The 17,507-nt window shown below is 42.0% G+C and overlaps 2 long non-coding RNA genes across 2 annotated transcripts; one reads left to right on the forward strand and one right to left on the reverse strand.

The window, feature by feature from the left end:
* Nucleotides 1-1,886: 1,886 nt before the first annotated feature.
* On the forward strand, nt 1,887-6,278 carry LOC140217185 (uncharacterized). Its single transcript, XR_011893707.1, has 2 exons — nt 1,887-2,050; nt 3,763-6,278. It is a non-coding gene; the product is annotated as an uncharacterized lncRNA (long non-coding RNA).
* A 3,403-nt stretch (nt 6,279-9,681) lies between these two features.
* Nucleotides 9,682-15,927, reverse strand: LOC140217408 (uncharacterized). The gene is made up of 2 exons (XR_011893973.1): nt 15,789-15,927; nt 9,682-14,704 (listed from the first exon to the last, which is right to left on the reverse strand). It is a non-coding gene; the product is annotated as an uncharacterized lncRNA (long non-coding RNA).
* Nucleotides 15,928-17,507: the final 1,580 nt, after the last annotated feature.

Here is a 17,507-nt window from a genome sequence, read left to right on the forward strand (position 1 = left end):
ACAAACTATGTGCCAGATGCTGTGTCCCCTGCAAAGCTGAAGGTGTGTATGAGATCCTGACACCCTGCAGCGGCTTCTACACTGGGCAAACAGGCTACTATGAAAACGACTGCCTTTACTAATACGCTAATAACATGAAAACGGGCAGAAATTTGGCTACTCATTGGACCCAACTGCAGGTGCAAGCCACCCTTCCACCAGATGTGTGTTGTTCACAGAAACTGGAGCTATACAAATGCAGATAAAAACAATGATGTTTGAAAGTAGTAGAGCTGCACTATATTCTGCACAAACAGTGCTATCTGCAGCGATGGTACCTTATAGCCCCAATTCATGGCTGCACCACCATGCAAAGGCACTATTCTTGAATTATTAACTTCTATTATATTTATGGTGGCCATATATTGCAATTACATATCATCCACATTGTGTGCAATATGGTTAAATGTCAATTATGATAGCCATTCCTAATCTGAAATGCAACAAAAGAGCAAATATAGGCAACAAATTGCAATTCAAAGAGACAAAAGGCAACCAGTGCACAGCATAAGTGACGGGCTTCCTTTTATTGAAAAAGAAACGTGACATGTGTCATGCCACCACCAGTGGGTAGCAATCTTTCAAGCTTGGCTGACAGAGGCAAAACTTAGCAAAATGCTACAATCGCGCTGTAAAACGGCCTTGGACACAAAAAACCGACATCATATTGTACAGAATGAAAGGGAAAGACTTCATCTAAGAACAGTCTATGGCACCACATACTTGAGATGGTGTAAAAAATGTTGACATGCCCTACCCATAAAGAAAAAGCAACAAACACAGAAAACACGCCTTAAAATGCAATGTGCAGAGTCTGAAACCAAGAAAAAACAACCCGAAAAAGGTTTCGCTAAGTCTTTCAATGATTAAAATTGTCAAACTGTATCATCACTTCTTAATTAACCTGCACAGCTGAAAAGGAAAGCTCAATAGCAGGACTGCAGAAAAGGTCACCGAATAAACATACTTTGCTTATCAACGATACCTGCGGTTTAGTTGTGGTCTGTGTATAAACTAATTGTGTATAAACTTTTCTTGTTTAGAATGGTGAGCGGATAGGGAAAAAATGACCATAAGAGCACCAGGTGTATGCATAGTCTACGCACAAAAAGCCACTGCTTTCTTACATTTTTTTCTCTGTATTACTATTCATGGAGTATTTAGGTGCCTTATTAGCACTGCTAACATCCCACTGCAGAACACAAAATTGGGCAAGTTGTGGCATAAAGAAAATTGCAGTTTCACTCATAATGTGAAACAATGATGCAGTAGCTGGTGAAATATGCACAGGAAGCTTACTTCATGCAGTGTTTGCTGAAGTGTTGTGAACACTTGCCAATGCAAGTCGGTAATCTCCTTAAAAAAGTAAAATAAGTAAGAGTCCTATTTATTTGTGGGAGTTGTGCCTCAGTGTTGAAGTGGAAAGACTCGGCTTTTCTTCCTCCTCTTTCATATCCGGACTTAGCCACTGATCTACACCAACACAACCCTTTAGCTTCTTACTGCTGAATTCGTTTTGGCTTTCTCAAATCTATATTTGGGCTACGCATTGCTATGTCTCGCGCTTAATCAAAGAATGAATCGATGAAATGAATCATTTCTCAAGGAGCATGTGCAGCCCAGCCAAAAGCAGGGGCAAGAATCCGCATTGTGCTCCTGCATTGAAGGTGAATAACACGCACCATAATGGCGAATGTGCTTTAGTAAGCTTCCCTGCAATATTAATTTGTAATGTACAAAGAGTTGTCAATGAAGCTTACCACGAGCACAGATGCACTTGCAAATTATGTCAACTGAAATTAATAGAGACTTTAGTGACTTTAATAGATTTTAGTGAAATGCTTTAACGACGATAAGTTTGACGTTTATCCGTTGAAGTCGTTGGCTGACTCAGCTACTAGTCTTCGACTGATGTGTGAGCCTGGCTGTTTTGATGAGTTGCGCGGCAGAGGTCATGATGCCTGTTGGAGAGAAGGCACCCCGAAAGTCGCAGCCGAGCTTCTGCAGATAAGTAAGTAATCTCGTTTTCTTGGGCACGTAGCCTTTTTTCTATTTTGACATTGACAAGCGTGAGATGTTAAGCACAGCGTTCACTTTCTTCAACCAAACCGTATACTTCGTTTGAAACAATAGTAGGCGAAGAGGCAGCGGCGCCCCACGTGCGTAAAATTGCATTGCTTCATTTGTTCCTGCCTAATGACCTTTCCTTAATTTGTATGACAGAACACTATTGGAACATAAGGATCAGCTTCTCTGAGCAGTGATAATTTTGTACGGTGGCCACGCCATCTTTCATAGGGGCTCACGTGGGCCGTCTAAGCGCTTGTTATCGCGTTCCGATACGTGAGAGGCGCGCTGCCTTTCAAGGTATTTAGGCAGATACTACGAGCTTAGGAGAAACGCGACAAATAATTGTGCAGCAGGTGTGCAGCTGTGCTACTTTTGTACCACACTCGTACCGGAAGGCGGTGTTGGACGTCACGCTTACGCATTTCGTAACTGTGGCGGCCGCCGTGGCAATTTGGGGCTCGAGGTCGTGGATACGATCCCTGCAGCGGCCACATTCCAAAGGAGCGGAATGCAAAAATGCTCGTGCATTGTGAATTGTATGCACGTAAAAATTTCCAGGAAGTCTAAATTAATACGGAGTCCCCAACTACGACCTGCCTCCTAATCAGAGCGTTGGTTTCGCACGTAAGACATCATAACGATTTTTTTTTAATCCGTAGTCGCTCATCGTATACCATTCGGTTAGTGCGATCACCTTTTGTGCCGTAGCGGTTACGCGTGCCTCGATTTAGGTTGCGCCTAATGGTGCGGCGCACCGCAAAATATGTTTCGCCTCTTTGGGATTTGCGGAGAACGGCCAACCGATAAGTCGCAGCTTCCACGCGGTGACTGTTCACGGATACACAGCGCAACTGAACAGAGGTGTCGTGACGTCGTCGGCAAAGAACACAGCCGCCGACGGGCTCGCCTTATCGCCTATCTCTGCCCAAACTACCGCAGTAAGCATCTTTACCTAGCGCGGCGCGTTTCTGTTGAAGTCGTACTGTACAATTTTAATTGGCGATAACCGAAACATGCCACCGTTCTCTGCTGCCTCTTTTAGCTGGGCCGCTCCGAATGTGCGTTGCTTGCAGAAGCGAAAGGAGCGCCACTCGGCGCGTTGTCGCCTGGAGCACCGTTTGCGCGGTGAACCATGGTGAACAATGACGCGTTCATGAAGCTAGCTCTCTGCGCAGACGCTACCGCGCCAAACGCGCAAGGGCGTGTAGGCGACGTTCTGCACACAAATCGCGTGGGATGATCGGAGACACGCCGGAGCGGCTAGCTTCAAAGAAGCAGTGCATGTTCTTACTCGTACAGGCACGCTCACGCTTGCATCGCTCTCGGCGTGTCTTTAGGTCATTCCTGCTGCTGGACTTCTACCCTAAGATTCGATATCTGCTTGGTGTTGGCTATGCACTGTCGCGTGGTCTTTGGTTCTGCGAGAGAGCCGGGAATATTTCTCCCCGCTGTGAAACATCGCTGTGCGTGTCTTAGCTAACATTTACCGTAGTGACCCATTTCTTCCATTTCTAGACAGCACTCGTAAAGAGTCGCAAATATTTACTTGCCAGTATAGTGTGTACTTCTTTTTTTTGTGCGTAGTTATGTGCAGTGCGTAGCAGATTCTGAATCCGCCCAATCTCATTTTCTGTCCGCATTCCCTTCTCGCAGGTCACACATGTAGCAAATGCCCAGATGCTAAAGTGTTCTACGTCAAGAGCAGCTTGGCGTCGTGCAAGAGACACCCGTTGATATGTGCCTGATTCCCTAGCAAACTCGAATCTCTGTTGCCACTCTCCATCAAGTGGGATTTTTAACTATTTTTTGTGCTGCTCTGTGGTGTACTAGCTGCCGCATGGACGCTGTGAAGGCTTACTTTCGATTTGCTCTGGCTTTTAGTAGTGAAGGACGGGCTACCTTTTGAGGGAGGTATTTCTTTTTGCTTGCGAGAATGTTTGCTAGCCTAACCAAGTGATACGTGCGTACTGGAAACAGCAACGCGAACAGAGGCGGACGACGAAGTAGGTAGGAGCACACACGAGCGCAAGTTCAGCTAAGTTTATTTTTGAAGACAGGGGTATTAAAGACGCTGCTCAACTTCACAAAGGTAAAGAGCCGTGCGTGCGTGGCAGAAACAGCCACGAGCGACAAGAAAAAAAATATGAAAAAGCTATGTCATGTAGAATAAACGTGCGTGAAAAACGAGAACTATCGGACAAATCTTTCGAAAAAGCGAAATATTTGTCCGACGAGTGATCCTACCCAACGAGAAATACTCTTGAGAACTGCAAGTCTTTCCCACTAAGGGCAACAGATAACTTGGTTAAGCATTTGTTTCGTTTGTGATCAATAAATATTGCTTTTGGAACTCCTCTGGTGTTGAGGTATAGAGCAGTAAGAACGGTTGTTTCATCACAAAGACCAGAAGACAAGAGGACTTATGGAAGAATTATTTATTGATCACGAAGAAAAATTCATAAGCAAGATTTCTGTGACCCTTAGTGGGAAAGAGTTGCTGCATTATTTCACGTTAATATCACTTACAGGACAAACCTTTCAGTTTTCACGTTTTTTTTTTGTTTTTGATGCACATGTTTGTTCTACAGGACATGTCTTTCGGTCCTTTTTTGTTCTGCCGGGCTGTGTCTGCTGCGCATCCATGGCTTTTTCTTTGTGAAGTTGGCCAGTGTGTTTAAAATCTTTGTCTTCACGAATAAACTTCTAGTTGAGTCAGCGTTCATGTGTGTTCCTACCTTAATTCATGCTTCTCGTCTCTGTTTGGGTGGTTGTCAAATATAAATGCACACCGAATTGGCGAAGTGTCCATAGAATTGATACATGAAATATTTGCGCTGTTTATTTCAGGAAGAACGCTATAGGGTCGTCTCTGTTTTTACCACTGATGTAGATTTTTCTAGTTCAACTTCAAGGAGTCCCCTGAGGAAGCCAATCAGAGTGATGGTACCTTCATTTGTGTGAGATTTCTGAATTTCATCCATTCAAGGCATGACATGTCACAAGCCTGTAGGTATGCAAGTATTCGTACGTTTTAAACATACTAACCTCTAGCTTTCGGTTCTCGTGCCGCTGTTTTGTACTGTGCTGCATTCTCCAGGTGCAGGAACCTTCTTTTATGCCGTCAGTGCATGGGCTCTTTTTGTAAATATTGGTGAAAAAATTCCCTTGAGCTTAAATATGCAGGTATATCACTTGTAATTTCTTTTCAACACGGGTGCTGTATCTCCCTCCGTCTTTGTTACTGCGTTGTCCCAATTTTTTGCAACTTTTATGTATTTTACGCAATAAAATTCTGGTAGCATTTTTAATAACATTTTACCTGCGCAATTGAGGTCATTGGTTTTTCGTATACGCAGTTATTTGCGTTTTTCACTGTCTCACCAATCTGGCTGTCCAGTCATTGAAACCTTTTCCCATCCTTTATGACGATTTCTCGGCTACTTGATATTGCAAGTGCAGGTGACCATCTATTTGACTCTTTGGAATTGTGTTAGCCATGTGTTACTACCAATTTTCTGTGCTAAATAATTCTTTTCTCTTATCGTTCAAGGTATTAGCCTTGCCTTATCTCTTTATTGACTGAGGTACCACTTAGTTGCTGAGTATAGTGAAAAAGGCCCCAAAAAGTGCTCTAATTAGCTTTGTGCAAGTCCAGAAAAATTAACTGAAAATGAGCTCACTAAATTGAGGAAATACCACCAACAAACTCTTCTGTACCTCAATTTAAAATATACAAATGGTGTACTATTCTAGCAAACCTGGCTCGTCAGAAACATGATTCAGGTGTTCACCATGCCAGACAATTTTCTAAATGATGTCTCATCAATTAATAGCTAAGTTGAGTGATGGTATTTTATAAAATAATTGGGCAACCTGAAAATATATACATCTCGAGGACAAAAAGCTCAGGCAAGTCTACTTTGGTACTTCAATAAATTTTAATCGCGGTGAAAGACGTGAGCTAAAGCTTGTATATATTTACGTGAAGTCATTTGTTTCAAGTCTGTTATTTTGCCTTCTCACAATCAGCCGTAACTGTTCTTGTGATGGGTTAGTGTGCGAAACATTTTAATGTAACGTATTCAGATGTCTTGTGTGTGTTCACACGCAAGCAGCTTCAAGTGTTCATGTGTTCAAAGTTGGTTGTTAAAAGGGTATGCTTAACCTGCCTTTTGAGTTGCTTTGCCTTCTAGTCAAACTTAAGTCGCAAGGGAAGACCACAATGATCGTTTTGATTTAATTCATATTGCCACATCCTATATGGTCGCCGCGGGTATGTGCCAGGCGATGAGAACGACGCTGAAGTGGCGCGCGAGTGGAAAAACAAAGACGACAACGACGTCGCGTTGACTGCTCTCATAAAAGTGTTTTTACACGTCCTCTACGCCGGCGTTCCCGTCTCCTACTAGGCTGCGACACTGGTGGAGGTGCGGGGTAGGATTGCCTCATGCTCGGCACCCCTTCGCGGAGCCATACCTCGAAAGCGGAATCACCTTCGTTCATCGAAACTCCTGTTCACCGGTACAGTCGCCGCCTGCTAGGCCTGACGCCCGAGTTCAACCCTTTGCAGGACCCTGCTGGAACGCGTCAACCTACTTCCGCCATGGCTACTGCAACTCCATCGCAGGTGACGCTTCAGAATCCTAAGATACCAGAAATTTTCCACGGCGACGCTTTTGAGGATGTCCAAGATTGGCTTGACCAATTTGAGCGCGTCGCCAGTTATAATGACTGGGGCTCCCAGCAAAAGCTGTCTAATGTCTATTTTGCGCTTCAAGACAGTGCGCGGACGTGGTTTGTGAACCGGGAAAGAAATTTGACCACGTGGGATGCCTTCCGCACCCAGCTACTAGACACGTTCACTAGTAGTGACAGAAGAGACAACGCGCAGCGCCTACTCGAATCCCGCATTCAAAAACCAAACGAGAGCGTTGCCATGTTTGCAGAAGATATGGCGCGCCTTTTCCGCAGAGCAGACCCTGAGATGGCCGAAGAAAAGAAGTTGCGCTATCTCTTGCGCGGAGTGAAGGAGGAACTGTTTGCCGGGCTCGTGAGGAACCCATCGACGACAGTGGCCGAATTTACCAAGGAGGCTACCGCTATAGAAGGGGCACTACAGCAACGGTACCGCCAATATGATCGCAAGAGCTCTCGGTGAATGCTTCCATTCTAGCTGAGAGCTGCAGCACATCTCTACGTGAAGTCATCCGAGAGATTGTGCGAGAGGAGATCCGGCAGCTCGGGATCTCTCCCATGGTACCAGCGGCGGCTTCTGTCGCTGATATCGTTCGGGAGGAAGTTCGAGAGGCCTTTTCGTCGCCCGACTGGCAGGCGGTGCCGCGACGATTGACCTACGCGGAAGCTGTCTGCCGTCCACCTCCTGCCACTTCGATGCTGCTGACACCGTCGACCACTACGACGCAGCCATCACCGCCACCCCCGACGCCCTATTTTCGACAGTCACAGCCGCCGCCAACTATGCCGTATCGCCGCCAGTCGATCGCTGCGCCTCGTTTTTACAGTGAATCCTCAGCCGGCTACCCGCTTCGAAAGACCGATTTGTGGCGCACCGCTGACCGCCGGCCACTATGCTTTCATTGCGGCGAAGCAGGACGCGTTTACCGCGCGTGCCATTACCGCGCGGCTGGGTATCTAAAATTTTCCAGCTGCAATTACCCTGTGTATGATGCTGCACGTAGCCGCGACGGAAATTCTACAAACTTGCGGCCAGAAGGTTCAACGACGCCTCGATCGCGTTCCCCATCTCCGGCTCGTTACACCCCACCGACCCGTCGCGATTTTTCTGACGCCTCTAGGGGCAGGTCCCCTAGCCCGCGCCGGGGAAACTAGACGCAGCGACCTCCGGGGGTGAGGTTGCAAACCGGCTAGCTACCCAAGAGCCCCCATCTCCGACGATCGACGACTCTACAACTCCGACGACTCCAACCACACCTCCTGTAACAGACGCCGTCAGCGCCGATCTTGTCGTTTGCATTGACGGCCACCAAGTGGCCGCTCTCGTCGATACTGGTTCGCATTTTTCGATAATCAGTCAAAAGCTGGCCGACAGGCTGCGAAAAGTGAAGACGCCGTGGACCGGGCCCAACATCAGAACTGCCGGTGGCCAGTTGATGACGCCGATTGGAAAATGCACAGCCAGAATAGTAATCGCCGGCGCCACCTTCGTCGCCACCCTCGTCATTCTCTTTGAGTGTTGTAAAGAACTTATATTGGGGATGGATTTTTTGAGAGAGTATGGTGCAGTAATTAATGTCTGTGACCTCGTCGTCACATTTTCTACGAGTTCAGACGACGTCGACCCCGCAGAACACCAGCGACCCCGCTTACGTATCGCCGACGACACACTAAGAAAAAAAAGAGTACCTCTTACTCTTTTCGAAGAGTCTGGACTCGCCACGTATACGACACACTTTGTGGGAGACACCCGAACTCTCTTTCGGTAGAGAGTCCCGAGACTATCTGTGCTCAATACAAGGTGGTTACGTGACTCCACACACAATAGTCATGCAACTCTCTTGTAGTAGTCTGCTAACCCTCTCAAAAGAGTTACACGACTAGTGCTGAGGGAGTCCGTTAACTATTCTGCATGAGTCAGACGACTCAAGATAAAGGGTCACATGGCCACTGCGGAAGGATTCGGGTAACTATTCTTGATGAGTGATGACTCCAGCAGTGTGTGTCAAGTTACCCTTAGTGCGTGGTGCAGGACTCTTGTAAATAGAGTAAAATAACTAATCTATGTAAGTCGTTTGACTCTCGGATGGCAGTGTCGAGCCGATTTTCAAAATGTGTCACCAACTTTTGCTCTAAGTACGCACGACTACGTCTAGTTCTCGAGATGGCTACTGTGAAAAGTCAACATATACGAAAGAACCCATAGCAAGCTTGCCAAAAAAGACATGGCAGGTTAGCAACAAAAAGTTAACATTTCATCACCCTTTGTTGTCTTCTGGAAAATTCAAATGTATTAGTCAGCACAGAATTCAAATGTATTAGTCAGCACAGAATCACCATGAAAGCAAGACAGTTCTCATTACTATTAAACTGGAATCAATAGCTAACCAAGCAAAACAGTCTTAAATATATGTAGCCTGCAGGTGCATATGCATGACACTGCAATGCAACTCGGTACCATAACGAGACCCCAAAATATTATGTAACTCATGTAGAAGAAGTTCAATTGAGCGCTGCACAAGTCTCTAATGTCAAAACATTTCTAAGTTAAACCTATTTCACTGTTCTTCGAGACATGTTTTTATTTAGAATTTACGATTTAACATTTTAAGCAAGTAAGCTACACATAACAAATAAAAAGGCTGCACTTATGTACAGAGGAGACCCAGATAATCAAGTGCAATAAAAACAATATTCCAACTTATATTACATAATCTATGCGTTATACTATGCTTGCTAACAACAACTGGTTGGCAATTGATAATCCAATCTAACAGTAAAAACAGCTGTCTTACCTTATGGTACTCTTGTTGGCACTTTTCCCCCACAACTTGTGCGTGTTAGCGTCAGTTGAAAATTGATCTAAAAAATACCACATTAAAAAGTTGTGCATCAATTTTATTCTGTCAAACAACATGCAACAGTGTATAAAAGCTTCACAACAGATAATATTACAAAAATAAATACAGCAACATTTATACTAATTGTTTATTTATGTTGACAAACGTACTTTTCCAAGTATAGTAGCTGACACAGACAATTTCACAGATTGCAATAACCACTAATACAAAACTTGCCGTAACGCAAACACGCTGACAAAATATGTAGCACAGGTAGCTGTATTTTGTTACGGCAAAGATAGCACACGAATAATGAGGACAAGGGAGGAAGCAGAACACAAACTATACCCAGCTGCATGCATGCAGCTGTAACAATATACATGGTGCACCAAGATCCAAAAGAAACAAAGAGGAAGCTGTGAGGAAAGTTTCTTTTACTCATCACAAGTTATCCTGTAAGAGCAGATTATGCACTGGCTGTAATCTACCCTCAGCGCATACGTAAATAAGTTACATTAGGTGCCACATTTACAAATCACTCATACAATGTTCTTGTGATTGTCCTTATTCCGATTTTTAACTTGGAAAGCATGATTGATTTACGTAAAGCCTCCCTACGGCTTGGCACATATATAGAAAGAAGTGTTTCTATAAACACTGGATGTCATGGAAGGATGACTGACACATACCTCTTTTAATTCTTTTGTCTTTGTCTTTATGATTATCTACCACAGCAGTCTTTTGCAGAGTGAAACACATCCAGATAATACACTGTGGGCAACAAAGTGTGAATACCTGTTCTTGATTTCTACCTTTCTCTGGTGTCCCGCTAAGGTAAGATTGGAGCAAAAAATTGTCTTCCCAATGTATGCGTTCCCACAAAACAGGAGCAGATGATATGCCACATTAATGGTGCGTGAAATAAAACATCTGTTCGTAACTTACCGCTGCCACTCAAATCTGGTGCGATTTTCTGCTTTGTTGTGCACTCTAGCAAAGGTGCTACGCAGTTCACTTGGTGCCCAAAGCAACTCTCACACCATAGCAGGATGTCAATTTTGTTTTTCAAATTCTAAGCGAAAATCTGGTTATGGGGGACAATTGCAAACTTATAGTTTCGCTTTGTGTCTTCATTGTGTTGTAGAGCAGGGTAGAAAGCAAGAACAGATATTTATAATTTGGGTTCCCACTGTGCATTGCATGGATACGTCTCAATGAACAATACAACTACTTGGTAGATAAACATATGAAAGATAAGAGAATTAAGGTCGAAGCCTACCATATCAGTTACTGGGAATTTTATGTGTAAATGAACTTTCGTGATTCCCAGTGATGAAACAGTTTTGACAATATGTGCCAAGGCAATCAAGTCACTCATGCTCTCAAAGAAAACGAAATAAAAACAAGCAAGATTACGAGAAGTTCGAATTTGCAACCTAAAGCGAGACACCTCACATGACTGATTTATGTATTTACTGAGTATAAATTACATCTGGTGCATAATCTGCTTGTACAAGATGACGAACAATAAGTTACTGTAGCTTTCTTTCAGGGGCATTTGGCTCTTCTGAACACATGCACATTGTGTGGCACAGCTGCGTGGATGTAGCTGGGCACAGCTTTTATTCAGCATCAATCTGTTTTTATGGTCCTGTACTATTATCGTTGTAATTTATAATTAGCAATTAGCCTAACTATTGGGTTGATCAGCTCCATTTTAAACAAAACATACTGACAGATTTCCCTGTTTATCGCTAACAAAGAGATGGGTACATCATTTCAGATTTCAAGAAACAGCGGTGGAACAGAACACATGCTCAAGACACAAAATCTACAATGACTAGTACCTTTTTTTATTAAATGCCATGCACTAGCTCTTTCTGCAATGAATACCATTATTACCAAAAACTTTAGCCTGAAAAAATAATTGGGAAATATTTACAGAAGTGACAGAGATTAGAACCGCATCTTAATTTCAAATGTCTTCTTAAACAAGATCACGATAATTGAAGTTTAATTTCAGCAAAATGCTGACATCCCATTATTGAAGCTAGTCAGTGCTGAAGGTATTGTTAGTTTGTAGGAGTCCTCAGACTGGCAGCTCTGAAATATTTGTCACCATACTTGGTGGAACATGCTTTGCACTTTAAGATATTACTTTGCCAAAAAGCGTCCTGTAAGCCTTGTGGGACAATTCTGTGTGGAAGAGAAATCTATTTGATCATTACTCTTTGGGTATGTGTATCTCAGAACTGGTGCTAGTCTGAGTTCTTACAAAGTAGACGTTATTGAGTACTGTAATTCTAATGCCTACCACTGCTATAAATTTCTGTTAGTGAAAATTGTCGCACTGTCATGAAGCAGGTATGTTCAATAATTAGTGGCAGTCACCGCTGAAACACTCAGTACAAAACACAAAATAAATATATGGAGTCAAAATTTAAATGTCCAACAAAGTTATAATCAAGTGTACATTTCACAGAACTGTCTTTTTTTCTGGTAGCGTGCCAATACCAATTGCACATTCACAAACATTTTAGTATTGCACTTCTGGCAAATGCAGGAAAATTCACTGTCTTTAACAGAAGCTCTTGGGAAGACAGCCCAGATTCGCTTCGACAAAAGGACTTGCCTTAAATTTTGCGTCGCTATGTTGTAGGTCACTGTAGCAAGGGGAACGTTTTGCTGATTGAATATTACTCGAAATATTTTTATTATTTGTACTAGAGGTTTGAAAAGAGAGCCAATTGTAGAGTTCTTCAAGCAGATTTCATATATTCCATTAGTTTTTGTTTAGCTGCTTCTTGAGTTATGCCCTACACAACGGCAAAATACATAGTGATATTTGCGGGCATTTTCTTGTGTATTAAATCTTCACAAAAAGCAGTGTGCTGCAGCTAACTCAGCTCCCTGTAGACTGCAAGGTGCCGATATCTATTCAAACAGCATGTAAAGTTACTAGAAGATATAAGGATAGTAGGCAGGCAGGAAGGCCTGCCTACTAATCTTGCATACCTCATGTACTCTAAAAAAAAATTATTGAGAATACTTCAATATTTTTTTTCTCATAATAGCATCAGAATGACCTTGTGCACTTATAATTGTTCTATAGAAATGAAATTTGGCATACATACTCTTCAAAATATGCAGAATACCTATATCTAATTGAAATTGCAATCTGTAAAAATTATTTAAAGTGGCCTAATATATTTTTGCATAGTTCCAGTAATTGTACAAGCTGTTTGGATAGGTATCGCCACTTTGCGGTATACAACTAGCTAAATAAGATACAGCATGAAACTATTTGCGAAACTTTTTACACACGAAAGTGCCCATAAAAATATATTGCCACTATGTAGGAGATAACTAAAAAACACCAGCTACACAAAAACCAATGGCAATTCAAATCTACATAAAACTCCCTATGAATGGCGGCACATTCAAATCTCTAGTACAAATAATTTTAAAAAAGTTGTTTCGAGGAGCATTTCCCGTTAATAAGTGGGCGTCAGTGTTTCTACTAAAGGGTTAAAAATGCCTTGAGGCATACCATAGGGAGTTTTATAAATAGCACATACACGCACCTGCCTAAAAAGCCCTATGCCCTGCTTGCATTCCTTAGACATTTTTCTGCATTCTGCTGTATGTCACCGTTTGCATCCCTTAACACTGACGGCGCAAAACCAAAAAACAGCCTATTAATACACTGAATTTTTAGCCTGTAATGTGGTTGTATGCGAATGGGGGCAGCCAACTCTAGCATGAGAATAAACAAATATTTGTTCTCGCATTAATGAAACCAGTCAAAATATAATCTCGCAAATCTGGAAATTAATGCACAAAGAACCTTGCTGATTGTTACATTAGTGTCCCGAACAAGACCTTTGATGTTTATAATTCCTAGTTTAATTCACTTTCCTCCAGTAACTAGGCTCTGACCTAGAATACTCAGTGTAGGAGACTAACCCAGGCCTGGAAGCCAATATTTAAATCTGAAATAGACATTCATCCCCCCACCACATGGCACTGCTACGTCATCAGAAGAAGCATGCATCCATGGACATATAGTCTGTAAAATTATTTTTACATGATCTGTAGCGTTACTCTTGCACTAACAAATTCTGAAAATTAGGAAATACATCTGCTATTTAAAGCACTGCTGCAAACCCGAGTGTTTGAGAAATGCAATACTCAAAAGGTGTAATACAACCAATGTGTGCATGAAACCTATGCTGCCTTTGACATTCGTCAGTGTGGCAAGTAAGCACTGAGAAATGCCAAGGGTATCATAGCTTTCATGCCTGAAACCTTGTATGCGAGTACCAGTATCTTTGCAGTGAAAGGAAGTCACATTATTACCAGACTTATGAGAGGAAGCCATGTTTCTCTAGTTCAATATTTTCTTTCTTGTGCTCCTATATCCTTGAGTTTTTCAAAAATAACGGGTGCTTGAAATAAGTACTCTATATTGCTCTTAATTTTATCCTGCACCAGAGCCCGTGTTATGTCACATTTCTTGAACACATTGCAGTGCTGTAGATTATCAAAGGAAGAAAAAATGCCGTAAGTTGGCATTTTGGCCTTCTGTATAACAAGAATTAAGAACCTATCAATTACATCCACAAGTACAAAAGAACTACGAGAAACAGGGCTTAAAGGCAGGTATACATTGTAATAGCAGGAGTAGATGGTGAGAATTCTAAGAGAAAGGAACTATTAAACACTAGGTACTAAAGACACATATGAATTATAATAGCAGAAATATTTGCAAAGAATTTGAAGAGACAAATAGAATGTTCAAATCACTCCACCCCAACATTCATCCATGGTTCGATAAGTGATCACAGATGGTGATGCTGTTTGGATAGATGGTAGGTGAGGCACAGCTGTGAAATAGGTAGAACATTAGAGGGGTCACCAAAGGTTGCACGCTGGTTGCACAGCAGGTTGCCTTGATCTCCGGACTCACTCGACACTCATGCGTTGAGCCTGGTTATACGTCGTTCGCAAGAGGCCTGGCCCAAGTGTGCGGCATGGCTTGGGTAAAATTTCGAGGCAACCTGAAAAACAGATCCATATATTTAAGCACCAAAATATTCTGTACCATAGGGCAAATCTGAAGTTTACCATCTGCACATAGCAGATGATGAAAACAGACACAAGTCACCAGACTCAAGGTATATAAATGTGCAAAAGTGTAAATGAATGTGAAGAGCTGCTTATAGGATGGAATCCTTCATTTTGTCTTTTGTGGATCAATAATAGTATCTTAACATAAAGTCAAGTGTACATGACCCTCCCTATTTGTGTAAGTAGGCTATTCCATGCCAGCTGTTCCAACCTGGCACACGACCACTTGGAATTTCCGTTTGAAAACTGAGGGCCCTTCAATATAGAACAAATCTCAATTTCACGCAATACTTAAAGCAAAAAAAAATTTCACTGGCATAAACATTGTCAAATTTTGTGTAACGCACCAAAGTATGCATCATAAAATGACATAGCCAAAAATTTGGTTCCTTCATTAAGAGGGCCAAATTTTTAACGACAATGAAGAGAGGCCTTATACCAAAAACTTAACTGCTTATTAGCCACTGCTCAGTTTATTATGGCTGAATAAAAATGGACAAAATAGCTTATTAACTTTATTTTCACAGAAGTGACCTACAGCAAAAGCTGAAAATTTATGCAATCCATGTGTTTAGGACTTGTGCTGCGTGCAAGAATGGTATCAGAAAGATACATTATGCAGCAGTGTAGAGAGAGGAGGATGAACTTGGAAAAGAAGTCAGTTTTGGTGTACGTTTATCGGCCTACTTACCATTGAGGCAGCCCTAATAAATTTATGCCAAATACCATGTATGAGAGTACATTGTATTGTTTTTAAATTGGTAAAGCTTTATCAAAGTAGTTTTTGTGTTAAGCAAGAAAAAAATTGTACAAGTGGTCTCTTGTAGTTTCAAAATTTGCATCGCATTTCGCCTAATACACATAGCCTCTTGGCGGCTAAGACAAAATGCATGGACTTGAGCATCCCAGCACAGATAGCAGGGAGTCTGAACTGCTTTGAAGTTACTTCTTTCATTGCTGAGTGACTACAAGCTATTTCACTCTAAAAGACGCCGCTTAATTACAGGTATTTACCTGAATATTTCTGTCGGCTGTCAGCCTGCTGGCATCATCACTAAGCCTGCCAACTCCCTAGTGGACGTAGTTGGGACATGGTGGTGGTAGGATGCAGGAGTAGGAGCGGCCATAGTGTACCTGCAACAAATTTGCACAATTGTTCTTAGTGCTACCATGTCACGATTTACAATAAAAATTGAGCTGTCTGTGTAACACGGCTACCAATACAAATAAACGTAAACAGTTAGGTCCTACGACACAACTAGAAGCCCAACAAAAAAGAAACGGTACTTATGTTTATGAAAATCTAAACAATGAAAGAAAAATGTGCAGCTGATTTGTGCATGGAAGCTCGGTTGAAACCTGAGCTCATACCATCAAGTGATCTGCTAGTCAACTGCAAGCCTGCCATCTTAAAATGTCATTGCAAATTTTTTTACAGGCATTATTTTAAGCTGCATTAATACAAGTTCAATATCTCTTAATATAAGTAAATCAGCAAGCTAATTCAATTAACGAATTCCAGTGGTCGTTAATGCAACAAAGTGCAAGGTCGGAATTAAGCTGGCCAAACTGGCCAGTGAAAAATAAAAATGTGGTTCTCTACATCTTGTTTTCCTGGCTTTCGCTCTAGCACTGGAATATACAAGAATTTTGACATTCCTGATATTTCACCCTGCTAATTTTTATGCCATAATGCATAATACTTCAGCAAGAGCAATAATGCTTTCTTTTAATCGTAAATAGTGATAGAACAAGAAAATTCATTGGAGCCAATGTTTTGAGAAGAAAAATCTCCTTCTCTTTGTCGAAATATTGACTCCAGCGATCCTTGTTCTATGGCTCTTCATCAGTTCAAGTCTGTCTTCCTGTGTATCTCTGTACTTTCAATGTTGTGTCAATGAAATTGTAATAACGGATCATTAGTAAATGTAGCTGATGAGGAACTTGGGCTTGTTGGTAGATAATGAAAGTAACTGCGCAACATAGAGATACGGACAAGGGAGGCTTGTGTGTGTTGTCTCCTCCAGCCATGTCTCCCCTTTGGGCGATTACTCGTGTCTCAATGTAAAACTGTTACCCTTTGCACAATAGTAAAATGCATAAAGATAGTAAAATGCATAAAGACAGGAAAGTGGACACAAAAATTACAACAAATAGCATCATATGCTAATGAGATATGCAAAAGTGCCTGCTACGATTTGTCTCACCCATAACGTGCTGGATAAGATGGCGACTTCTGGCTGCTGCCATTTCTTGAATACCTAAAATAAAATACATTTCAAAATTTAAAAATACACAGGACAACAGCAGTAGCCGAAGACATAACGCATTGTTTAGTACAAGAAGGTAAACTAATCTCTGACACACGGCAGACGAAATTTCCTTTATTAAATTAGTAGAAAAATACACCACACTTCATTTCATTCAATACTGTCAGCGTTTCTTGGTACAAGAAAAGTATTTCTGCATGGAAGCAGCAAAATAATAAATGGCCTTCTACTTTCACAAAATATGCTGCAGTGACTAAGCCAACTACAGCTGTATATACTTAATATTGTTGTATGCACATTACAATAGCCAAGACAGGATAAACTTCGGTTCATATGCAGCTCACTGGAAGGTAAAACCTTACAATGAACTCATTTCTGCTTGGCAACTATACGCACTAACATAAAACTACAAATAAAAGGACCCTTTTTTTCATAAAACACCGGACTCAATATAAAATATCCA

The sequence above is a fragment of the Dermacentor andersoni genome, chromosome 4, assembly GCF_023375885.2.
Source record: "Dermacentor andersoni chromosome 4, qqDerAnde1_hic_scaffold, whole genome shotgun sequence".
NCBI classification, from domain to species: Eukaryota; Metazoa; Arthropoda; class Arachnida; order Ixodida; family Ixodidae; genus Dermacentor; species Dermacentor andersoni.